Here is a 27,742-nt window from a genome sequence, read left to right on the forward strand (position 1 = left end):
ATCTGAAATTGACATTGTAAGTGCAACCAAACGTTGCACGTAATGAATAACCGACAAATGGGAAGGCCTTTTGAAACACGATACGAAGAACACAAATAATTAAGAAGAAGAAACATCATAAGTAAATCCGCCTTCGCAGCCCACCTCATACAAAATAGTCAGACAGTACACTATATCGAAAACAGCCTCGTAATTCTCCATAGATTAAAAGAGGGATGTATGAAAAAATAGAAAATAATGTGTAACTCAAAAGACGAGAAAAAAGACGCTCGACGAACTGCGCAGGCTAAGAAAACAATATCTTCCAGGATCTATATCGCCCTGTTACCGACAGCTTCGTTCAAAAGCACTCCGTAACTTCGTAGATGCGATCAAGAGTTAGTAAATATTTCCTCATCCTGTAAGCAATCCACGTGACATTCCTGATTCTCCAGCAACCTCTACAGTCCATCACGTTCTAACATCTGCTCTGCTACGCAAGAGGAGGCACCGTATACTGCAGAATGTCATTAAATATAAACAACTACGTTCAGTTCCTCACGATAAACCGTTCAACTTGAAATGGAAATGAAATGAGCGTTTGGCGTCATTGGCCGGGAGGCTCCTTACGGGGCACGTCTGGGTGCCTTGATGCAGGTCTTATTACATTCGACGCCACATTGGGCGTCCTGCGAGCCGGATGGGGACGAAATCATGATGGAAGACCAACACAACACCCAGTCCCTGAGCGGAGAAAAATCCCCTACCCAGCCGGGAATCGAACCCGGGCCCATAGGACGGCAATCCATTACGCTGACCAATCAGCTATTAGGGCGGACAACTTGAAATATGATATGACTAAATATAATTCCTTTTAATGCTAAAGCATACCAATAATTTCGATTTATCAAAATGTAAATTTTTTTGTAATCATAACACGCCCACTTTTCTCACGATACTACTGGCCACACTGTATTTATCTACCAGATTTTTACTTTCTTGATCGTTTGTTTTCTATTTAGCACAGTACAATGTAAGCTATATTTTTCTTTTTTGGTGTTTCGTACCTTGCTCGGTAAAGACTGAACCCTTAAAGGATCAATTATTGTCCATCTGTCTGTCCGACTGTTAAAAACACTTTTTTCCAGGAACGGGTCGACGTATCAAGTTCAAATGCATGTCACATGCAAAGGTCTGTGGTCCCTTGGTGTTTTGAAAACGTTAAACTTCTAAGTCAATACAGTCATAAGATATGGCCATTTATGTGACATATTTTGATGTTCGCAAACTTATTCATTAAAAACGATAGGGTTCTTCCCGTTGACCTAGAATCATGAAATTTGGCAAGAATCAAAGTTTGAGAGTCCAAGTAAAGGAAAGAAAATCGGAAAATTGTTGATCTGTAGTTACATCACGCAAAAAAATATTCGTTTTGTTGTTTGATATCCAACTTCTAACTTAAAATTAAAACATTCTCGAAAGTCTTGGAATTCCCGAGACCGGTATCTTGCCAGTAGCAGTTTCGATAACAAGAAAAATCGTCGAGATTCTTGATTGTGGGACGGATGAACTGTCTGTATACATAATTGTTACGAAACCCGAAGAACACCTGGCCAGTGTTGTTTTTTTCCCCTTATACTTACATGGTTAATATAAAGTGCTTTTCGTGTTGCAATGCCTTCATACCTATGATATAAATTATTTAAATATTCATTGGATTATTATGCAAAATGATTGATTACATTTAAAAAGTCAGTTTCGGATTCTACTAGAAAATGGCTACAATATAAGAACTGACGTCAGTCGTGGATTAATGTAAAGAATTTTTTACTAACTGGGGAGGTTATTTATCAGTTCAGTACACAGCTGCGGATCAGTAGCACTCTCCAAACATGGAAAAACTAATAACCAACGATACGTCGCTGTTTCGACAGTTAAACCTCAGGTTGGTTTGACCCAACTCTGTATCCCTGTCGCTTGCCAACTCCTGTCTTCATTTCAGCGTAGCTGCTGCACCACACATCATCTACGATGTGCCCTCTGAACCGACATCTAGACCCACTCCCATGAGTCCTGCCTCCCGCCATTCTTTCCATAACAGATTTTACCAATGCCTCTTGTCGCTTTGTATATTCAACCGTTCGCGCTCTTAATTTCATTATGTTCTTTATTAGACTCGTTGACTTGCTGTAGCATATCTACATTCCTTAATCTAGGCTGTTCCAGCTTAAATGTCGGCCAGAAGCAGTCGGGCGATCACGGGACAGGTGTGCTTGCGGCTGATGTGCGGGCAGTCGTGCAGCTCGACACACCGTATGCAGGTATATTGCGCTCCACTGGCCGAGCGCCTAGAGGCCAAGGAGGCGCGTGAGCGGAATATGTGCAATGCGGCCGCCTGGCGGGCAATCCTCGCTATCCGCTCCCGCCCGCGAGCGTAACGAGGGCGTGCATGGCAGGTAGCCCTTGCCCCAAAGGCCGGCATTGTATCAGCATTTATCAAAAGTCTCCTGAAACACCAAATTTCACAAGCATATCCATGCGTCATAGCCAGACAGATCTGTTCTCCGAACCTAGTATCCTTTTCTGGTCTATAGGTTCATATTTTTGAGTGTTAGGACGAGTCATTTCTTATTGCAGAGCGCCCTTTGGCCTTTGAAATCCTTGTTACTGTGTTTACTGTGTCCTTTTCGCATCTTCCTTATTTATCAATTTTATTTCTTACAAGGAGACGGCACGACCATGGGGTCGGGGATTTGTCCGAAATTTTGTATGGTGAAGGAGGACCCCTAAAACCTCATGAGGTTAAAATATTAGGACGCACTACCCGGAAAATCCCGGGAAAAATCGATCCAAAGTTTCTTAGGTGCCGTATGAGTATAAAATGTTAGTGCATTGCCTAGGCGCCGTCTGGCCTAGAAAGCCGGCACGGTAACTCAGCGTGTTCGGTCAGAGGGTTAGCTGCCCTCTGTAATAATAATTAAAAAACAAAACTGAGTTAATCGATCAATAACGAACTTAAACGGATATCTTACGACGTCCGCCCCGAGCAGATTCAACGAACAAAAGCAACGAAATGAGATTAAAAAAAAAAGATGTTTAGGGCACGGTCTCTTACGCCAGAGGTCTTGGGTTCGATTCCACCTCCGCCACTTTATTTCCCTTCTGTTTGATTTTCTTTTGTTATTCCACCAATTATTCAGAAAGTTTCCCAAACCTATATTATCTTTAACAAATTAGTTACATTATTGAATAAAAATTATTTTCTTTTTGTCCAACAACACAATTCTTGGCCGTGGGTTTTCCATTTTTCATTGTAAAGTATATGAGGAGAAACATTGGGGTTTTAATCAGAATAACAAAGTCGATTGGGAAACATTCAGTTTTTATACATATAATAATTATAAACAAGAACTGCAGTGGTAAGTATCGTAAAAACAAACAAAGCAGTAGTTTTTGCGACAAAATGGTTCAAATGGCTCTGAGCACTATGGGACTCAACTGCTGAGGTCATTAGTCCCCTAGAACTTAGAACTAGTTAAACCTAACTAACCTAAGGACATCACAAACATCCATGCCCGAGGCAGGATTCGAACCTGCGACCGTAGCGGTCTTGCGGTTCCAGACTGCAGCGCCTTTAACCGCACGGCCACTTCGGCCGGCTTTTTGCGACATCTTGCGCAACATGTGAAAACGGACTTTTTTACAATCACAGGGCGTTTGCAATAAATCTGTACAAAAACATTCCCCATTAACATTTACGAAGATGTTTTGAGTTTCTGATAATTTTGAGGCAAACCAGGAATATTGAATCATGTCTCAGAATATTGGTCACGATAATTGATGGTGAATTATAGAATGAATTTTTATACAATCTTCCCGGGAATTAATTTCACGATTCTCCGGGAACAATGCGCTACAATTTTGCAAGGAACAGAAGAAAAAAATTGTGCTGGAGGAGGAATCGAACCTGAGACCTCTGGCATAAGTGTCCGAACTCTAACAATGTAGGCCAAACGGTGGCTCGGCAATGGACTAACATTTTATACTCATACGGCACCTAAGAAACTTTGGATCGATTTTTCGCGGGATTTTCCGTGTAGTGCGTCCTAATGTTTTAACCACGTGAGGTGTTTAGGGTCCTCTTTCAGCACACAAAATTGCAGACAAATCCCCGACACCACGGTCGTGCCGTCTCCTTGTTAGATAGCAAAACTCGTACTTCTTGTAACACCATAGCTTAGACACTACATACCTTTTGTTGATTCATTTGCCGGCCGGAGTGGCCATGCGGTTCTAGGCGCTAAGTCTGAAACCGAGCGACCGCTACGGTCGCGGGTTCGAATTCTGCCTCGGGCATGGATGTGTGTGATGTCCTTAGGTTAGTTAGGTTTAAGTAGTTCTAAGTTCTAGGCGACTGATGACCTCAGAAGTTAAGTCGCATAGTGCTCAGAGCCATTTGAACCATTATTATTGATTCATTTAGCTTTTTATTTTGTTCAACATCCCATCGTTGAACTTCTGTAACTAGCGTATGTTTGGAGAGTGCTACTGATCCGCAGCTGTGTACTGAACTGATAAATAACCTCCCCAGTTAGTAGAAAATTCTTTACATTAATCCACGACTGACGTCAGTTCTTATATTGTAGCCATTTTCTAGTAGAATCCGAAACTGACTTTTTAAATGTAATCAATCATTTTGCATAATAATCCAATGAATATTTAAATAATTTATATCATAGGAATGAAGGCATTGCAACACGAAAAGCACTTTATATTAACCATGTAAGTATAAGGGAAAAAAAACAACACTGGCCAGGTGTTCTTCGGGTTTCGTAACAATTATGTATACAGACAGTTCATCCGTCCCACAATCAAGAATCTCGACGATTTTTCTTGTTATCGAAACTGCTACTGGCAAGATACCGGTCTCGGGAATTCCAAGACTTTCGAGAATGTTTTAATTTTAAGTTAGAAGTTGGATATCAAACAACAAAACGAATATTTTTTTCGCATGATGTAACTACAGATCTAGAATTTTTCGATTTTCTTTCCTTTACTTGGACTCTCAAACTTTGATTCTTGTCAAATTTCGTGATTCTAGGTCAACGGGAAGAACCCTATCGTATTTAATGAATAAGTTTGCGAACATTTAGAGTCAGTCGGGAACGAGCTACCAAACTATCAACTACTCATGTAAAAGTTGTGTATTATGCTGGTTCCGAGAGAGGCTTTTCCTGACGCTTTTCAATGCCTCGGATGGATGGATAAAGAGCTGGAACTATTCTGAAATTGGTATCTATCATCGCTACCAAGGAATGACAGAGTCCAGCAATTCAACCTGCAAATCCACCTACCAACATGCAATCGCCACCACATTGCGCAGTCACTGTAATGGAACACTACAGTAATGTACAGTGAAGGATCAGCTCGTAGGATAGTATAGTGTACTCAAATATAAGGTAATTTATATATGAATTTATGTAGCTACCTTGATTTTTTCCTTATCATAACACCTCTCAGGTTCCTCTCCGTTTGAATTAAAGTGATTTCCGAGTGTTCTTTATTGAAAGCATACTAAAATTAATATGGCAATAGAGTGTGCTAAATTTAATATTGTTTGTTGAAAGGATCTTACAATTACCTCAAATTTGTGTTTCAGTGAAGTAAAAGTTCAGAACTGCAGCTGTTGAGAGTTATATGTTTATGTTTGTTAAGTACTTGATTCTCTAGTGTATTGAAAGTGTGTTTAGTTTGCTCTGCTACAGTGGTCAAGATTAAGGGCCTCCCTCCATTGAAAGTAGTTCAGATGCACCAAGTTACTTAATTACAGAAAGTTTTAATTACTCTTGTTATTCAAGTCAAATTCTGTACAATATTAGGTTTCTCTTGTATATTGAAAGTGCATATTAATAGCGCAATAGGATCCACAGTGTATCCTTTGTGCTCATGATAAATAACAATTAAAAGGAAGACCACCATCTATGAAAACAGTAACTTTTTTAAATTCAAAATTCGGTGAGAAGTAATCTGTTAGTGAACTCCATTTAATTTTCATTCTAAGTAGAAAGGTGTTTAGTATTGAGAGACTTAAACTATGCACAATAACTAATTTTACTGTGAACCATATCCATACTTCATGTCAGAAAGGAATATGTTTGAAAAGTAATATTGAGCCTATACCCAATTTACGATTCTGCAGTGAATATTAATAGTAACATTATTGAGACGATTCAGTTTGACTAAGTCCTCAAGGTAACAGTGTGTTTTGTTATCTGTTATATTTATGCAAATAGTTTGTTCTTATCTGGTAGCGCCAACCTTAACGTGAGCATACTGTATTTAGGTGCCAGAGTTCATTGCACTCGCGTGCGGCGAAGTATAGGTTGTGTTTGTCCATTAAAGTTACTCATACTTATTTTCTGTTCTTGAATAACAATATTACTCATCCTCTTGCCTAATTAGGCTGGCGACCGTTTTCTTTATTCTTTGAACAGTGTAAATAGGTAAAACATTGTTTGTTACTGTTTAAATATTTACGTAATTTTGACTTTCACTTCCGATAAGCCACCCCCGTTAGGTACAACACGGCCAACATAACGAAATTCCTCTCAGAGGGTAACACTGCTCTGTTGCTCTATACCATAATTGCTTGAATAAAAATAATTTCATTGTACGAACTGCCTCCAACTTTAAGGTTATGGTATAGCAGTAGCGGACAGTAGTGTTATATGTGGCTTTTACGTGACAGTACTCCTTGTTCTGTTGGGGCATAGTACGTAATAAACCAAATTTGGTATTTGATTGTACAAGCTACGTAAATCCAGTTGCAGTGTTATAACCTCTTCTTGGATCTTTTTTTCTGGTTTAACATTTTGACATCCTCCAAGTCGACATCCTACTTTATTATGTATTCTTTACTATTATTTATTTTTTGGATGTGAGGTTGCGGTTGTCATACTTTATAACTAATAATTATTTGCATTCAATCCCTGTAATAGTTCTTGATACAGATCAATTTCGCTTTTCAAGAGCCAATGCTCTCATCATAAATTTGTGACGTTTATTAAATAAAATAAATTGAAATAAAGCTTGAAGGAATTTTCAGTAGGTAGGAAAACTTTGGAAGTAACTAAACAACGACTTACAAAAGTAATATCTGAAGTTAAATTTCTTCGAACAACTTCTACTGCCTTCCAAATTACATCAAAAGTTACACAAGGAGACAGTTTGTTATCACTATTACTCAGTTGTGTGGTGGAAAAGGTGATAAGGGAATGGCTGATGCAGAAAAATAAAAACTTAATAACGACATAAAGTTGGGTAGAGCGAAAGGAGCAATAAATGGCTTGGCCCTTGCAGACAATGTCGTAATAATAGACGGAACCTTAGAGAATGCATAGAAAATAGCTGAAATGATAGATCTGCAGATGTCATCTGAAAAGACAAAATACTTGATCAAGGCGAGTAACTCACCAAAGAATTTTAAAAACCAAGTATGGAAACAAATAGAAAATAACCAACTTTAAATATTTGGGTGAAAATATAAACACAAAAAGTGAAAAAAAACTGTAAATATCAGAAATGAATATAAGAAATGATCGGACACGAAAGTGAGAAATCTGTAAAATAGAAAATGTTTTCTAAAGATGTTCAATTTAAGGCATTATAATACAGTTATAGAATCAAAGGCTTCTCTGGGCCAGAAACACTACTTTTATGTCGATGTAAAATTGCATTAGAAGGTGTGGAAAAGACAGAAGAAAGAGCCTTGCGAAAAATATTCGGTCTAATCAAGAATAAAGAGGTGTGTAATGGGACATCCTTTTTTAATATAACCTTTTTTTTATAGAAGTAACCGGTACCAGAAATCATCTGGAATCTGGTATAGGTGAACATTCTCGGCTGTTTCACTGATAGAATTTCATTTGATTTTGTGTGCGATATTTCATTTCAGACTGAAATGTGTAAGGCGAAATTAATTTGTTACTACCTGTACGGCTAAGGTTCAAATGGTTCAAATGGCTCTGAGCACTATGGGACTCAACTGCTGAGGTCATTAGTCCCCTAGAACTTAGAACTAGTTAAACCTAACTAACCTAAGGACATCACAAACATCCATGCCCGAGGCAGGATTCGAACCTGCGACCGTAGCGGTCTTGCGGTTCCAGACTGCAGCGCCTTTAACCGCACGGCCACTGTACGGCTAAGGTTGTTCTTCTCTTAGATATATTTGAAATTACGAAATATCTGGCTTATTTAAAATTAATATTATTAATTGCACAATCCGGCGCTGGTCGTTAAATTTGTTTCTGCATTCATTTATAAAATAATGAAATAACTTGGCGATGATTCTTCTTTTGTCAAGAAAGTTTGTAAACTCTTTTGCTTTGTAAACTCTTTGGAATATTGTGAGTACTGCAGAAGGTAGTAGTAGTGGGCATGCCTCTGATGGAAACAGACGTGTTTTTGATTATGTCACTAATAATATAATTTGTGGTGTGATCGAAATGGAAATTATAAAGACGGCGTGATATTGAAAAATGTGACAAAGAATAAAATTGATGAATAATACAGGCAAATCTTCAAAATTTCAGCTGCAAGAACTGGAGCCAATAACAAGAAGAGAAAATGAAGATAAGCGAAAAGTTTTTCTTTTGTGTATCTTACGCCCCTCGAAGCTTTTCAAAACCTGTGCAGAGACAGAGAATTTTAATAGTGATGTGTGGGAGGGTAAGATTACAGATAGCAACTGGGTTTTGATATCAAATAAAGAAAAATACTCATTCAGTCCTCAAATAACAGACGAGATCAGCAAAAGAGGTGTTACACATTATGGACGTCTGGAGCCACTGTGAGGACATCTAGATAGAATGAGGGAAGACAGATTAACAAATAAGATCCATGCGTTCTTCCAAAACACGAAAACAAAGTAAATGGGCGAAGATGCAAGTCAAAAAAGGACTGAACAGGGGATTTTACTCACCCGAGAAAAATTCAGACGAGAAATCCAGAAACTCAAAGGTTTACGGGAAGATAAAATGAGCAGAAAAACAACTGGAGTCAAATGATCTGATGAGATGAAAAGAGCATCTTCTGAGAAAATGAAAGCGAGAGAAAAACAACTATCTACTGCATATGCCTCCTGACGATCGCTAATTTCCCGTATCTTCGTAGTCCTTACGGAACATGTATGTTGGCGGGAGTAGAATTGTTTTACGATCAACTTAAAATGTCTAAATTTTTTCAATACTGTTCTCCGAAAAGAACGTCGCCGTCCCTCTCATTTGAGTTCCCTACACATCTCCGTAATAGTTAATACTTGCGAGCTGGTCGAAACCACCGGTAGTAAAATCTAGCAGCCCGCCTCTGAATTGCTTCGATGTCTTCCTTAAATCCGACATGATGCAGATCCTTAGCATTCGAGAAGTTCTCAAGAATGGGTCGCACTAGCGTTCTACACGGTGTTTGAAAATTTGCGTTGCAAACTTCTAGGACTTGCAGAGGGGATTGAGTACATAATATTTCGATTAGGGAACCATGTCCAGAAATGTACCGTTTCCGTTCTACGACGGTTTCAGCCCACACCATTGTGGAGCCACCACCAACTTGCAGAGTGCTTTGTCGACAACCTGAATCCATGGCTTCGTCTGGTCTGCGCCACACTCGAACCCTACCATCAGCTCTTACCAGCTGACTTGGGTAGGGTCCAACCGATACGGTCACGAGCCCAGGACAGGCGCTGCAGGCGATGTCTTGCTGTTAGCTAAGCCACACGAGTCGGTCGTCTGTTGCCATAGAGCATTAACGCCAAATTTCGCAGCACTGTCCTAACGGATACGTTCGTCGTACATCCCACATTGATTTCTGCGGTTATTTCAAGCATTGTTGCTTGTCTGTCACCACTGACAATTCTACGCAAGCGACGGTGCTCTCGGTCGTTAAGTGAAGGCCGTTGGCCATTGCGTTGCCCTTGGTGAAAGGTATTGTCTGAAATTTTGTATTCTCGTCACCCTCATGGCGCTGAGGATCTCGCAGTATTAAATACCCTAAGGATTTCCGAAAAGGAATAGTCGATACTTCTAGCTCCAACTAGCATTTCGCGTTAAAAGTCCATTAATTCCTGTAGTGCAGCCATTATCACTTTGGAACCTTTTCACGTGAATCACCTGAGCACAAATGACAGCTCCCAGAAACGCACTGCCCTTTTATACCTCGTGTACGCGATACTACAGCCATCTGTATATGTGCATACCGCTACACCACAACTTTCATCACCTCTAATTTTAAATGCATTGCCTCTGCTACTAAGTAAACAGACCGACGAAACAATGGGAAGTGAACTCTGATCGACCTTCCCTGGCGGCAGCGTGGCAGGGCAGAGAGGGCCGGGAAAAACTCGCGCATCGCGCGGCTGGTTCGCCAGCCTGCGAGCGCGACGCACCGTAATTAACTCGGCGAGTGGCCACGCCCCATTGTCAGCCGGCGAGGCTGCAATCCCCGCTGCTATCGACAGCCGCCTCAAACGCAGCTGTCGCCGCGTCAAAAACCGGCCGCCGGTCTTAAGCCGCTTATGTTGTACGTCGCAGACTTGGCTCGTCTGTCTGACGGGAGGGGCACCAGCGCTGGCCCACTCACCGTGGCAGCCAGAGTATACGCGTAGTCCGCTGTCATGTCGCCGGATACCAGGGCGCGTGGGGCTCTGCCAAATAAACTGCCACGTGCTGCAGCTGAGGAATCTGTAACAGCACTGGCGCGTGGTGAAGGCTGCGTTTGTGGCAACACATTTTGTTACAGCCTCACGAGAATAGCAATGTCCTACACATAGTTTATCACATAAATGTTACGTCGTCTCAACAACTTTTAATATTATATTAGAACAAATAAGCCCTCGGTCACAAATATTAGCAGATTATGCTTATCCATTACGGATATTTTAGAAGCTTGACTGTATATTGAATGTAAATAAGCTAGACACAACTGCAACCAGTCACTTTTTTGAATAATAATGCTTTATTACATGAACCGGTTTTCGAACCTTTTCAGGTTCATCTTCAGATGGTTTCGGGAGGATCCGGGAAGTTACATCACTACTGGCAGTAGCAGTAAGTAAAAACTAAATTTACATCCATATCGACAGATAAGCTATAGTCATGGCGATACATTAAAGTGTGACTCATCTTTCTGCCACAGAACCACCCAGCATTATGCTAGTACCAGTAATGGTGTAACTTCCTGGATCCTCCAGAAACCATCTGAAGATGAGCCTGAAAAGGTTCGAAAACCGGTTCATGTAATAAAGCATTATTATTCAAAAAAAATGACTGGTTGCAGTTGTGAATAACTTATTTACACAAATATTTACACTTGTTGCAAAACTGTGGAGTCTTGTTGTAACCCTTGTTCACAGTACGAGCAGCCCTTAGCCGCTCGCCATCTCACTTACAACTATTCATGACGTCGCCTTTCCGGCTTAGATCCTTTTTTTTTTTTAAAATATGACTTGTAAGTACTGCATCTTTTTCCAGCAAGTACAAAGTTTAATTTTATTAATATACCTAATATGTTTTAGAGCAGTTAGTCTAATTCTGAAGACGACGCTCGTAGTAGCGTCGAAACCTGGTCAATTTTGACTTAATATTTGTGACCAAGGGCTTATTTGTTCTAATATAATTCTGACACGGTCACTGAACCTTAGCAGCTATGTTCAAACTTTTACTTTTAATATTATTTAGGTCCTTTACTGACTGATAATTTCGTATCTCTTTAATTTTTATTGACGTATCATAAAATACACTAAAAAAAAAGCACCGACGCAAAATGGTTCAAATGGCTCTGAGCACTATGAGACTTAACATACGAGGTTATCAGTCTCCTATAACTTAGAACTACTTAAATATAATTAAGCTAAGGACATCATACACATCCAAGCCCGAGGCAGGATTCAAACCTGCGACCGCAGCGGTCGCGCGGTTCCAGACTGAAGCGCCTAGAACCGCTCGGCCACATCGGCCGGCGCACCGATGCAGCGCGAAGGAATTGGACGGAAACCGGTGAATGTGACATAAATGTACAGACAAACAAATTATTACAATTTCAGAAACAATTGATTATTTATTCAAAAGAAAGAGCTGCACAAATAGGGCAAGTCAATAACGCGTTCGTCACCTCTGGCCCAAAAGCAAGAAGCGATTATTCGACTTGGTATTGGTTGAGACAGCTGTTGACTGTCTCTTGAGGGATATCGCTTCAAACGCGGCCCGTTACATCGTCAAAATCCCGAGCTGGCTGCAGCACCCTGCCTGCAATGCTCCAAACGGTCCCAATTGGGGATAGATCCGGCGACTTTGCTGGCCAAGGTAGGGCTTGACAAGTGAGAACACAAGCAGTAGAAACTCTCGGCTTGTGGGGCAGGGGGCGGGGCATTATCTCGCTGAAATGTAAGCCAGGATGGTTTCCCATGAAGGATAACAAAAAGGGGTGTAGAGTATCGTCGACGTACCGTTCGACTCTAAGGGTGCCGCGGGTAATAACGAAATGGGTGTAGTACTTATATGGAAGATTGGCACCAAAAATTAGTCCTAACTCTGCGAGGTGCAAGTGTTCGGTCTATTTAAACACCGGACCGTCCCGCCTCGTTCTCATTTGTAGCCGAATTTTTTAGTAGTTGTAACTGAGTTCATCCATTTGTAAGGAATTGGTTTAGAAAGAAGCATCACCAACAGAGGGATTTTTCCTAAGGCGTATAAAGCTTATTTCGTGTAGGAGTCCTTTGCTCGCTGTATGCTACTGTGAAAACTTCTAGCCTACCACAAATATAGGAAGGATGCCCATAGCGTTAATTTCAACTTTTGTATGAGTGAAGGGAGGAAATAAAGTGCTGTGTGTAGCCAAAACATTGAAGTGAAATAAGCTGTAAAGACGACGCAACCAATGAAAATATTCACTACTAATTTAAAAGCCGATCACTCTGGAACTGCAGTGTCGATAGGCTGAAAGGACAAACGTCGAACGATTTTCTGAATCTGAGTTAGAGGAATCCGGAAATCTGACGTGGAGAGTCTGATGTGGAGCTTTGCACAGGCGGGGTGGACCGGTGCTTAAACAGACACAACAGTTGCACTTCGCAGAGATGGGACTAAGTTTTGGTGCTTATCTTCCATAAAGGTACTATACCCCTTTGGTTGTCACATGCGGCACCCTTAAAGTGCAACGGTGCGTCGACGGTATTCTACGCCCCGTTTTGTTGTCCTTCATGGCAAGCCATCCTGCGCTTACATTTCAGCGAGATAGTCCCATCCTCCCACCCCCACAAACACAAGACGAGAGTTTCTACTGCTTGGCTTCTTGCTTGCCAAGCCCTACCTTGGCCAGCAAGGACGCCGGATCTAATCCCAACTGAGGACTTTTGGAGCATTATGAGCAGGGGCCTCCAGCCAGCTCGGAATTTTGGCGATGTAACTGGCCGAATTTGACACGATATCCCTCAGGATCACAGCCTACAGCTCTTTCAACCAGTACCAAGTCGAATAACTGCTGTTGCATAAGGGCCAGAAGTGGACCAATGCGTTACTGACTTGCTCAATTCGTCGAAGCTGGAACCCTTAACGTCGAACGAAGGAGTTTAGATTGGGAAGTTACCCTTTCGGACCATCTTAGCGACAGCAAAGGGGATGCTAGAGGGGCAGAGTTGAGGTTTAGTCACAAGCTTGTTACATTTTTCTTGCAGACCCACGTTTGGTTCTATTACAATGAGTAAGATGGAGAAGACTTGTTCCATGTCGACTCATAGAAGTGTAGTTAAACTGGCAATGTAATACGCTGATTCCTCAAGAAGGTTGCGGAAAAATATTGAAACACTAAAAACAAAACACATCACCTTGCCTAACTAGGTGTAGAAAACCCGCTGGCATTCAAAACAGCTTCCATTCCTCTCGAAACGGATAAATACGGGTCCCGTATGGTTTTCAAGGGAATTTTATATCATATTTCCTCCAAAAACAGTGACAAATTCATGTAATGATGATGGAGGTGCAATGTAACCAGGCACCCTTCTCTTTAAAGTGGCCCATAAAGGCTCAATAATAGTGAGACTAAAACTGTCACGTAATTCTTGGCTGTAATGTGACCTCGCGGAGTAACCCTGTGCCTATGGAATATCACGATATGACTGTCCAAATCATATCTGAACCGCTGCATGTTTCACTCTTGGACGTAAACTCGGCCGGAAGTTGGAAACAATGTGCAACAAGACTAATCCGACCAGACGACCTTCCATAGCGCATGTTTCACGGCTTCAGAACCACATTTTCCTGTTACGCGCATTTGCCTCACTGATGAGTGGTTTTGAAATTCCAGCTGTCCCTGCTATTGTCTACTTTTCGAGATTCTTTCGTGTTGTTTTGGCGCTGACACGGTTGGCGTGTGCGACATTCAATACTGCAGCGACATTTGCAGGTGGCCTCCTCTTATTTTCCGTCACAATCCTCATCAATGAATATCTTTTACGACCACTCAGCACCCACTCTCGTCCGCATTGTGACTTATCGGATGCCGGGCGCGGTGGTCTAGCGGTTCTAGGCGCTCAGTCCGGAACCGCGCGGCTGCTACGGTCGCAGGTTCGAATCCTGCCTCGGGCATGGATGTGTGTGATGTCCTTACGTTAGTTAGGTTTAAATAGTTCTAAGTTCTAGGGGACTGATGACCACAGATGTTAAGTCTCATAGTGCTCAGAGCCATTTGAACAATTTTTGAACTTATCGGATGTTGTTTTTCCGATTTCCCTGTATCTTCGATACAGTACCTGGAAACATTTGGAAATTTGTGGTAAGTTCTATGGGATCAAACTGCTGCGGTCATTGGTCCATAGGCTTACACACTACTTAATCTAACCTAAACTAACTTACGTGAAGGACAACACACACACCCATGCCCATGGGAGGACTCGAACCTCCGACGGGGGGAGCCACGCGAACCGTGGTAAGGCGCCATAGACCGCACGGCTACGAAACGGTACCTCTTGAAGGACCAAACACTTCGCCTTCCTTGGATAAGGAAGCACCTACCATACGAGCGCCATTAATTTCCTACGTTAGAATTCACTTAGATTCGACATAATTGACTTATAAGTACACAGAACACTTTTCTGACCACAACTGACACTTGCAACGTGTTGAGGACATTGCACAGGCGCCGTTAGTGCACAACGCGAAGTGCGGAGTTGTCTAGCATCAGCATTCACATACAAGAGTGTATTTCTCGCCGTGTTCTCACATTTTTGTCCAATCCCTGTGTGTAGACATAGGTCTAAAATGTTAGTTTTGAAAACTTTATTTAGTTTATGTGAATAACTATTTTCAGTGCACTGTTTACTTCTTTTCCTGTCCATTCAGTCGTCTTCGACTGTTGTAAAAGCAATATTTCAGCAACTGGTTCCTTGCCTTCATTGTTAAGTAGTGCAGTAATCTTTTCGATGTGTTTTTTGTAATATTTAGTCTCTTGCAGAAGTTTCGATCGCCGCGCCGAGTTGCCGCGCTGTTCGAGGCGCCATGTCACGGATTGCGTGGCCCCTCCCGCCGGAGGTTTGAGTCCTCTCTCGGGCATGGGTGTGTGTGTTGTTCTTAGCATAAGTTAGTTTAAGTAGTGTGTAAGTCTAGGGACCGACGACCTCAGCAGTTTGATCTATTAGGAATTCACACACATTTGTGAACATTTGGACTTCGGATTATTTTTTTATGCTCGCTTACAATGAAATTTCTGGAGAGCGGAAATTTCCTCCGCAGGAATCAACCTGTGTTCCGAAAACAAGATCGTGTTCATCCACAACTCAAGGGAACGCCATAGTCATTTCTTGCGTCACCCTATACCAAAAATTGATACTGTCAGCAAAGCTTTATGAAAATCCACCGTTTTTTCCGACATGGTCAGAATTCTCTCTAAAGCGAAAGGGAGATTAACCCCAGTCTTACAAAACTTACGTCACCGGAAAAAGTTAGGTCCAGAAGGCTCACTCTATCCATCCATGAGACCCAGAAGGAGAAGATGCTAGCGGCCATGTTTGATGCCGCCTTCCTTGACGCACTGCCACTCAATGAACAAACGAACGTACAGAATATTAGACCAGCTGTGTGACTGGATTTAGCAGTTTCTTGCAAACAGAACAAAGTATGTCATTTAGAACGGAGAGAAACCTTCAGATGTAAAAGTAACTTCAGGCGTACTCGAAGGGACTGCTATAAGACTATTACTTTTCACAATGTATACAAATGAGGTAGCGGATAACATCGGGAGTTGCATGAGGCTTTTCGCAGATGACGCCGTTGGAAACAGAGAAGTCGCAGTGCTAGAAAACTTCAGAGGAAGACCTGCAGAGGAACGCTTGGTGCAGGGATTGACAGTTTACCCTCAACATAAACAGATGTAACGCACTGCACACAGCTAGACCTATTATATGATTGTAGAACAGTCACTGGAAGCAGTCACATCCACAAAATTTCTACGAGTGTGCGCACGGAACGATTTACAGTGCGGTTAAAACTAGTTGTGACGTTTGACTCAGCGGAAGGGACGTGACACCGTTGCCCAGGTGACATGAATGGCGAGCAGGCTTTCCCTATCACGCCGCCAGCGCTTCCGTTGGTAAAGCGCCTCTGTTGCCACACCGTGGATAAACGTTACCACGTGGTGGCGCGCAATAGATGCATCTACGTTCATAATCTCTCGTTGTTTTTATCAACTCTCTAGAAGAGACATTTTTCGAAAAAATTTCCACTACCACCTTAGGAGTTGCTTCATATTCTAGATACGTCGATGACATTTTAATCGTCTATAACGGAACGAACGATGGCATTAACCACCTGTTCGAGATCTTTAACAAACTACACGAAAAAATCACCTTCACATGTGAACTTGAAAACAGCTCCCGTGAGTTAAATTATTTAGACTTAACTTTGACAATAGTGAATGACAAAATCTCTTTCAGTATTTTTCGTAAGGATTCTTTTCCTGACCAAATTGTGCCAGCCTGTTCCACACACCCACGATCTCACAAAAAAGCATTTTTTCACTCTGCTGTTCATACAACAATCTCTACCCCTTCGTCCTCTGAAAATTTAAAAACCGAATTGAATCGAATTAAAACCATTGCAGTTAATAGTGGTTACGAACCAAATATAGTAGATGATGTCTTCAGACAGAAAACCAATAACAGAATTACCATGCTTGGGACCACTATTGACGAGCCTAGCGATTTGAAGAAATACTTCTCTTTACCGTACGTTGGGCCAATAACCTACAGATTGCAACGTCTCCTTAAAAATAAATATGGCTGCAACATGGTTTTCTCTACCAACAACTCTCTCAAAAATAATCTTATCCATAATTTAAAACCAAGACGGTCGCCTCTGCAAAACTCAGGCGTTTATGAAATAACCTGTGACACTTATTCAGCTTATTATATAGGACAGACTGGACGAGCTTTTTCGATTTGATATAAAGAGCATCTATTAGGGAAAAAAGGTACGAACGTACATAATTCGTCATTCGCTAACCACCTTCTTATCACAGGACACAAACCTAAAGATGTTCATGATATTAGTATCTTACATACGCAAAAGAAAGGCTTCAGACTTGATATTCTTGAACAGTTGGAAATGTTCAAACATTTTTCCCATAACGACCATTTAAGCCTCAATGAGCAATTACAATTACGTGATAAAAATTTCTTTGATTGTGTAAAGCCCTTGCTTAAAATCACTTAACGCGGAATATTGCTATTATGCTTCCGAACTGTAGCCTTAAATATTGATTTCTGTCTCCCTGTTTTACAGTATAATATTTTGTTCAACTTTCGATCTGTTGGATACTATCTGACATAATGTAATCAGCACATTACGGGCACTCCTGTTCCAATGCTTCTGACAGCTGTTGTCACTGTAAATTACAAGCATTCAATACTAGATGGCGCGATACAAGGTGCCGACTTGCTAACATCGACGGCGCGCGCACCTGTCAGTCTGATGCTGCTTACAGTGCCGGCCGCACACGCGACCCTTAGCGGCGCGTCTTAATCAAGTTGTTCATTCCTAGGAAAATTTTATAATGTACAAATATATTTTTATCTTTAACGTGAGCACTGTTGCTCTAAACCATTTCATAACTATTTACTCTATGTAAGTATGCTTTCTTTGTCTACTGTACCGTAGCAGTTAGCTATGATGTAATTTTATTACATATGTTTAATTTAATAATTTTTATATTATTCCAAAACTCTGTTATAGGTAATGTTAAAATTTTTTTACTTCTCATGAAGGCTGCCTTAGAGCAGTTGAAACCTAGGTAAAGTTGAAATTTTTTACCTCTGCAACCGAAGAGCTGTATTTTCAAGTAATATGATAAATCACAATAACTATGAGTATTAACGAAGTGATGTGTAGTTCATCATGAAGCTGACGAATTAACCTACAAGATGTGCGAGAATCAGATGTTTTTAGCTGATACATTCTTTACAGTCGTTTGAGAAAGATCGCAGATCGGCCAGATCGCTGTTCACGAAGTCAGCTGCTGTCGCGCCCAGCTCACGCTGGCAACTGCGCTTCCATCCGCTCGTTCCACGCGGAACTGTCAAAGTCGCAACTAATTTTAAGCGCAGTATAAAGTGGAACGTTAAACACTGGAAAGACAAACGCCAGACTGAGATACAAGGCTAGGATCCTCAGGAAATGTAGTCCACCTACAAAGGATATAGATTACAAAATCCTCGATTGACGAATACTTGAAAATTGGTCGATAGTTCAGGATCCGAACCAGACAGGATTGGTGGAGCAAATAGAGAAGATCTAAAGAAGGGCAACGCATTTCTTTAGAGGTATATTTTGTAACGGTGAAAAAGTCAAGGGGATGTTCAGGTAACAGCAGTGACAGACACTGCAAGAGAGCCGTACTGCACCAATATATGCTTTATTGTTAGGATTCCGAGAGCGTACGTTCCTAGAGGAGTCAGCCAATATTACTGCTTCCTCATACATATGTCTCGCGAAAGGACCATGAAGGTAAAAATCAGAGAGAGTAGGGCTGACGCGGAGGCTTACGGACAATCTTTCTTTCCATTGAAAACTATCCTAATAAAAATAAAATTAAATGTTTTGCTTGCTGGTAGAGTAGGCTATATGTCGACTTACGGTACGTAAACTTTCAAGATAGTTATTCGTAAACTTTAAGCGTTAGAATTCGACTGCGTGAGTTATTGCAAAATCTGACTGCGAGAAAGTGACATGAAAGTGCCTATCTGGTTCCCTGTCTGTTTAAATACTCGCAATAGCAAGAATACTGTCTGAATTCAACAACGTGAATCATTAAACTCTTAAATTGATAAATTGGCCCTGGAAAAACTCAATGTTACCTATTTTATTATTTAATATTGACTTACATGTTGCAATGTAAACACGAGACATTGCTCTAGTCTTGAAAGAGCGTCGCCTTTCCTGAGCTACAACTAACTACTGAGATGCTCCTGGTGCAACGCGCTCTCTTTGAAAAAAATAAAGGCAAAGCATACTTGGTTCATAACAAATTCGAATAAGTAAAAATGATAACACATATTTTGGTATGAAATTGGGATGCGGACATTGACTTGGGATAAATTATAACATCAAACGTAATTAGTTTTCTGATTAGAAAAGTTCTATATTGAAAAACCATCTCTTTCTATGCTTCGCAAACATTAATACACAAAAAATTGTATTTCACGAGTGGACAAACGTAAATAGTCTTTAACACCAAATGAGATCTTTTCAAAAATGCAACGCGGAAAAATGACAGTAAAAATTCAACAGTTGTTCCTACCCTAAAATTCAATTGAAAGTTATGCATGCTGTTTATCTTTCCTTATACTCAAATCTCTGGATGTCTGAACCGAAAATGCTTAACAACAATAACGTTGGAAGCTGAAGTAGTGAATTAAAATTTGTGCTGCGGCCGGGACTCGAACCCTAGTCTTCTTGCTTACTAGGCCGATATGCTGACCATTAACTACAAACTGTCGCAATTAAGTACAAAATCTAAAATCAATTACCTTAAATTAAATCCTTTTCTATTACTCATCAATATAATCATAATCAAATATTCTTTTCAAAATGCTTCAGTCTCTTTCCTCATTTCAAATAATCAATCAGTAAATCAACATGTACCACGTCCTTAGAACATAACTGCAACCGCACCGACCGCTACGGTCGCAGGTTCGAATCCTGCCTCGGGCATAGATGTGTGTGGTGTCCTTAGGTTAGTTAGGTTTAAGTGGTTCTAAGTTCTAGGCGACTGATGACCTCAGAAGTTAAGTTCCATAGTGCTCAGAGCCATTTGAACCATTTTTTTGCAACCGCACCACTCGGCGTATGCCGCGTTACTGCTCATGACGCACTATTGCCGACCACTGTGTCTGCACGTCTTACGATTAATAATCTTGCAAAGCAGAGATGGTCCAAGTAAGCCTCCAGGCGACTCATCGCCTCTGATGACACGTCGCACGTATAATTTCAAACAGTAAAAAGGCGCTTACGCTCTCATGACATCCAAATACTAGAGAAATGTCCGCCTCCGTAGCGTAGCGGTAAGAGTTACCGCCTACTACGCAGGGTCACCGGCTTCGATTCCCGTCAGGGGACTGGGTGTTTTGTTTTTATCATCATTTACATCATCATTGACTCGCAAGTCGCCGATGTGGTGTCAACTAAAGAGGACTTGCAATACGGCAGCCGAACTCCCCCGAATGGGGCCTCCCGGCCAACAATGTCATACGATCATTTCATTTCACTAGAGAAACGCCCCTGAAATTATCTACAGCCCCCTGTCACCGCGAATCATTCGTGACTGGAGAAGGAAAGGGGCGATTTTGGTACACAAAGGACCGTCCGCCACACACCGTAAGGCGGCTTGCGGAGTATTGTTGTAGCTGTAGATTATTTTGAAAATTTCGAAGTAGTTTCATTAACTTTTCCCATTACTTGCTGAATTTAAATACACTGCCGGCAAACCGTACCGTCTCGTTAGCAAATCGAAGGTGGTTGAGATGTGAACCATTAACGAAAATTACTTCGGTGCTTTCCCAGTTTGAAGATCTGAATAGTTTTGGGCTACTTTCAACAGTGTTGGTGATACAGGGTATCTTGGTCACATGGTTAACATTTAATGCCTCCCTGCATACACGTATGTGTATTAAGTTATTTTTTCAATTAAAATATGACAAATTCAGGACTAAATGATGTTTCTGTTTCTGTGGAATAATATTATCTACCGTGTTTAGAGTTTGCTTCGGTCGATCACAAAGGTGGAAGAGGAGTGCAGGTATTTCTTTACAGGACGCCCCTTAGCTCTGGAGACACGCGAGAACACGCCGGTCGGTTTCCAAAGGGCGATCGTCTCCGACGGCGGGAATGCTGACCTACTTCTGCAGTCTGCCTCCACAGCTGGTCTCTATTGAGCAGCGCACAGTAAGCTGAAATTGGCTTAACTTCTCCGGAGCGAAAGCACTCTCGCAGTGCGAACTACAACTAAGATTAAAAAATTGAACAAAAAGTGGATTGCCCGAGCACTTCTCAGAGTTATTTAAGGGCTGCAGCTTATTAACTAGACCAAATACATATTACTGTAATTTCTTTATAAATGATACACCTGGAAATTCTCTATCTATACAGAGCGTATCATAATTAATAGTGAAAACATACATGAGTGAAAGTATACTACTGGGTGTCCGTAACTAAAGTTCCAGTTTCAAAAAGCTGTAGGAAAAGAACGACTGTTCAGAATTATGAAGGGAGAAACGTCAAATAGAGGAACTTTTACCGTTATATGGCGCAGTAAGCTTTTTAATGTGAATGGGGTGAGCTACAAATGACAGATGAATCGTAGTACGACGGCTCTGATTTCAGTTGCACATTACAGCATCAGTACTGTTCAATGTGTACAAGTTCGGTAGTCAACAGTTGTGGCACTGTTTGTTAGCTAAGCCCATCTACCACTGCAGGGTCGTGCCCAAACTGATGGGAAAAATTGTCTGAAGCCAAAAACCGCATAAAAAGTAAGATGACACCAGTCGTCAGTTTCTAATTGTCGCGAGACTGGCGTGTGACATGTTCTATACGCTGTCCACCGTTTTCTGCCACAAGCTGAAATAGAGAAACAGCATTTTCCACAACAAATCGGAGTGTCTCGGGAGTCCGTTCAGAAAGCGTTGCGTAATCCAAGTCTCTAGTTCAGCTACATTCCTAACTGGAGCACTGAACACAACATCTTTCAGATAACCCGTCACACGGATTAAGATCAGGTGATCTGGACGGCTAGGCTGTTGGGAAATGACAACTGATAATTATAGCACTACCGAAAGGCTTCAAAAAATGGTTCAAATGGCTCTAAGCACTATGGGACTTAACATCTGAGGCCATCAGTTCCCTAGAACTTAGATCTACTTAAACCTAACTAACCTAAGGACATCACACACATCCATGCCCAAGGCAGGATTCGAGCCTGCGACCGTAGCAGCAGCGCGGTTCCGGACTGAAGAGCCGGCCGGGTTGGCCGAGCGGTTCTAGGTGCTACAGTCTGGAACCGCGCGACCGCTACGGTTCCAGGTTCGAATCCTGCCTCGGGCATGGATGTGTGTGATGTCCTTAGGTTAGTTAGGTTTACGTAGTTCTTAGTTCTAGGGGACTGATGACCTCATAAGTTAAGTCCCATAGTGCTGAGAGTCATTTGAACCATACATGGAACCGGACTGAAGCGCCTAGAACCGCTCGCCACAGCGGCCTGCGAAACGCTTCAATAGCATCCACTTCACAGGCTGTTCTATGGGCAGTGGAGCGACATCTTGCATAAAAATGTCCCTACCCACACGTCCAAGGTATTGGAGGGTTGGAATGACGTCTTCGAGCAAAAAACCTTCATAGGATTTACCAGAGACGGTAAAGGTAACAGCACCCGCAGGATTCATCTCCTCGAAAAAATACGGCCCTACGATAAACAATGCTTCCAACCAGCACCACACAGTCACCTTTGCAGAATGAAGTGGTAACGGTTCATGTCGAGCGGATTTACCTTGGCCAAATTGCGCGATGTTACGTATCGACATGTTCTTGGATTTAGGAATGGGCTTCGTCTGTCCAGAGAATGATCCACGGCCATTCTTTGTCCACTTCTACGCAAGCAAGAAACTCCGGAGCACACGTTTGTCTTGCTGGCAGGTCAGTAGGAAGCAACTCAATAACTTGCGTTATTTTGTATGGATAGCAATGCAGCATGTTTAGTAGCATTTTGCGTGCCGTGCTCGCAGGCAGTGCAACGTTCTGGCAATACTCCCGTGCGCTGAATACTTACCCACCACCGCTCGACCCCTGCTGCAGTGCTGTGGCCACATCTTCAACAGACGTCGGACCAACTGCTTTTCTTCCTATGTGACATTGGACTTGAAAAAAAAAACCTGTCTTTTCGAATTTTGTAACCATTTTCTCCAGACCCTTAGTAGACATCGGATTTTTGCCTTTTTCATACCTCTGAGTGTCCGTAACCTCTGCAGGGCTACTGGCGCAAAGTCGCCGCTCTCGTAAAACAGCTTTACTAGCAGCGCGCAATCCTTCATGGAGACAGGCATGTTGGGCGTCGAACAGCTGTCCACCGTGTGTCTGTTGGTGTGCGTATTCTGACGCTTACAGCACCATCTATTGTTTAATTTTCATTAAAATTTTTTGTTCCATGATGTTTCCCCCCCCCCCCCCCCCCCTACGTTAATAATACGCTGTTCAAATTTGACATAATACTGAGCAGTGGTTCTCTTTCTACCGCGTTTTAAAACTGGAACTGTAATTATGGCACCCTGTATGTACTTATACACCGAAGGGCAGAAACATTATCGCCAGCGTCCACCGCAAGGTTGAATGCCTCTTGGTGATGTTGCGGACACGTGACGCAATAAGGAATGTAATCGTGAGAGACACGAATGGGTAGTCGTTATGGAGAAGATATGGGTCGCAAACGCGGAAATCGACTGATATGAGCGGTTTTGACAAAGGGAAACTGCGGCTGGAAACGAGAATCTCTGAAATGGCGAATCTGGTCGCCTGTTGGCGTACTAATGTCGTGAGCTTCTATGGAAAATGATGGAAGGATGGCGAAATAGCGAGTAGGCCGTATGATGTTGGACGACCACGTCTCATCACAAAACGTAGAGGTCAGAGGATCTTCCACTGTGTAATCCAGGATAGGCATCGATCTGTGGCAGATCCGACAGAGTACATTACTGGTGCAGGTCCAAGTGTTTCGGAGCACACCGTTCAAAGGCCACTGTTGAACATTGTGAGGTATTGGGCGAGTTGTGGCGCCCTGGAAATATTGCATGTCCGGATTTGGGTCGGTGGCACAGGACGCCCGTCAAAGCCGGGGCCCGGCAGCAGACACGTGGTGGCCATCTTTAGCCGGACGAGAGGGGTAGCCCCAGCGCATGGTCCAGCCGCGTGGCTGGGAATTCCGCTGTGACGAGGACGGTGCTTTGTCTCGATGAAAGAGATGTCTATGCCGGGAGTGCCAAAGATGGCGGACTTTGTGAAACCTTAATGGCAGACATTTCACAGTTCGTAGCCACATGAATCATGATATCTTAAAAAGAAACATGTACATTACTATTATTTCCACGACGATTATGATGGTGTAATCAGATTTTCAACGTATTTATTAGTTTAAAGTTTAGTATCTGACGATAAATTATAAAAGTAACAATTAGCAACGAATTTCCAAAATATAAACTCTTCATCCGATTTTGTCGATTGCCGTGTCTTTAGAAAGCTATTAGTGTAAACCTAAACTGGTATGAATTACAGGATGTAACTTGAATAGTACATGAATTATTGGAGGTCAAAGTGGTCCATTACTATCGATCGCGTCAGGCCATAAGTACTCCACAGTTACACGATAAAATGGTAGGAGCATGCTTATAAATATATTTATTCATCTATGTCTTTGTTTATATCCGATATATACTATTCATGAAGAAACTGTTTAAATATTTACTGTGTTTTAGAAAGCAGAGGGACATTAGGCTTCTGGCCTACCTTTTGCTTCTTTTCTTTTGATATACGTTTATTTAATTGTTTATGTATTTAATAATGTTTGTTAGAGCGTGTTTATGGTCCAGCCATAGGAATATTTATTTAATTTCAAGTATTTTAATGTAAATCCAGTATTTCGAATATGTTTCATTATGTTTGTCTGACTGTGCGTTGGCATGAAGACATGGCGCGAGCGCTCTAGCCAATCACAGCGCTCGTGTGCGGAGAGACTGGACGGAAGCGAGCTTCCAGAGTGGACACAGGGCTAGTCCGGGGAGTACGGCACTGGACAAGGGGAGTTCTGGACGGGACGACACAGGACACGGAAAGTGCTGGACGGCGCGGCGGACGCACAGTCGCGGGAAAGACTTGGAGTGGAGAAGTTTGCGCGTGATCGCGAGAGATAGAAATACTTCGGAGTGCCGACTTGTGCTCTCGTGTGATTTCCGTGGCTTCTGCAGTGAAGACATAGTGTGCGTTTAGAAGTGAATGTCTTGGGAGCTATGTTGTTGTTCATAACTAATTACGTGCTGTAGGAATCTGTTGTTTCCCTGTTATTCAACTTATATTTTATTTAACTGCTGGACCATCGACACCAATAAGTGTTTTGCAGAAATGTGCCACATTCTCAAAAGTACTTCTACTATCGTACTCATCATTTAAAGTCTTTAAGACAGTACCTGCAGATTATATGTAATTGCAATCTTTCATTTACAAATTTATATGTTACATTCGCAATTGCCGAGTGACAGAAACCTTCGACCATTCGATTCATGTGCGTATTCTAAGCAGTATTTGTCCTGTAATCCGGCAACTACATATCCCAGCCCCTAGACATCGAAACCAGCTAAAACATTTAATATTGCAATGTTGAGTCGGAGCGTGTGTAGTCGTTTTGAAAGCCCGCAACATGGAGCTCCACATCACACGACCCCCACGGACTTCTGTGTTTAGCTAACGACATCGTCAGTTATGATTGCAGTGGGCACAGCATCACTGAGTTTTTGCTGTGCATCAAGGTAAACGTGTCGCCTGTCGAATGAATCCTATTTATTTTTACATCAGGTCGATGGTTGGGTCCTTACATGTTGTCATCCAGACGAATGGCTGTACGAAACATGCACTGCGCCGCAGATGCGCATGCGGGCAGAATTATGCTATGGAGTACTCTGAGTTGGGCTTCCATGGGATCTGTGGTGGTAATCGAAGGCATCATGACAGCGGTGAACTACGTGAACGTGCCAGGCGACTGAATAAAAGCTCAGGTGAGTCCTGTGTACGAGAAGGGTAAGGGAACGGACCTGTAAAATTACACCCAATATCCTGCATCGGTTTGCTGCAGAATTATAGAGCATATTCTGAGTTCGAATATAATATACTTCCTAGAGACCGAAAATCTCGCCGGCCGCTTTGGCCGAGCGCTTCTAGCCGCTTCAGTCTGGAACCACGCGGCTGCTAAGGTCGCAGGTTCGAATCCTGCCTCGGGCATGGGTGTGTGAGATGTCCTTAGGTTAGTTAGGTTTAAGTAGTTCTAAGCCTAGGGGACTGATGACCTCAGATGTTAAGCCTCATACGGCTTAGAGCCATTTGAACCATTTTGAACAGAAAAGCTCAGATTCACGAATCAACAGGAAATGAGGAAACATAGTTTGTGCGAAACTCAGCTTGCTCTATTCTCACGTGATGTTGAGTGAACTATGGATGGAGGGCAAGAGGAAAATTCCATATTTCTAGATTTCCGAAAAGCATTCAACACGGCACCACACTGCAGACTGCTAATGAAGGTACATGCATACGAAATAGTCTCCTAGATATGTAACTGGCTAGAACACTTTTTAAGTAATAGAACCCAGTACGTTGCCCTCGACGAAGAGTGTTCATCTGAGACGAGGGTAACTAAATAAAAGATCTGGCAGACATTGTGGGCAGCAGTATGCTGTTGTTCGTTGATAACGTTGTGGTGTACAGGAAGTTGTCGAAGATAAGTGACTGTACATTCATACGAGATGACCAAGACAAAATTTGTGGTGGTGTGATGAATGGTTCGGTCTAAGGCGCTGCAGTCATGGACTGTGCGGCTGGTCCCGGCGGAGGTTCGAGTCCTCCCTCGTGAATGGGTGTGTGTGTTTGTCCTTAGGATAATTTAGGTTAAGTAGTGTGTAAGCTTAGGGACTGATGACCTTAGCAGTTATGTCCCATAAGATTTTTAAAAAAAGTGATGAATGGCAGCTGGCTCTTAATGTAGAAAAATGTAAGTTAATGCGGGTGAGTGGAAAAAATACCCGTAATTTTCGGATACAGAATTGCGGGTTTGCTCAAATATCTGGGTGCAATGCTGCGAAGCGAAATGAAATGGAAGGAGCGTGTGAGGATTGTGGAAGGGCAGATGAATGGTCGACTTCGGTTTACTGGGAGAATTTTAGCTAACTGTGGTTCATCTGCAAGGGAGACCGCATGATATCCTTCTGAATCTGCATAGTGTATTCATCTCGTGGTCTCCCTCTACGATTTTTACCGTACACGCTGCCCTCCAATACTAAATTGGTGATCCCTTGATGCCTCAGAACATGTTCTACCAACCGATTCCTTCTTCTGGTCAAGTTGTGACACAAATTTCTCTTCTCCCCAATTCTATTCAATACCTCCTCATTAGTTATGTGATCTACCCATCTAATCTT

Source organism: Schistocerca piceifrons, chromosome 4, assembly GCF_021461385.2.
Source record: "Schistocerca piceifrons isolate TAMUIC-IGC-003096 chromosome 4, iqSchPice1.1, whole genome shotgun sequence".
In the NCBI taxonomy this organism is placed as follows: Eukaryota; Metazoa; Arthropoda; class Insecta; order Orthoptera; family Acrididae; genus Schistocerca; species Schistocerca piceifrons.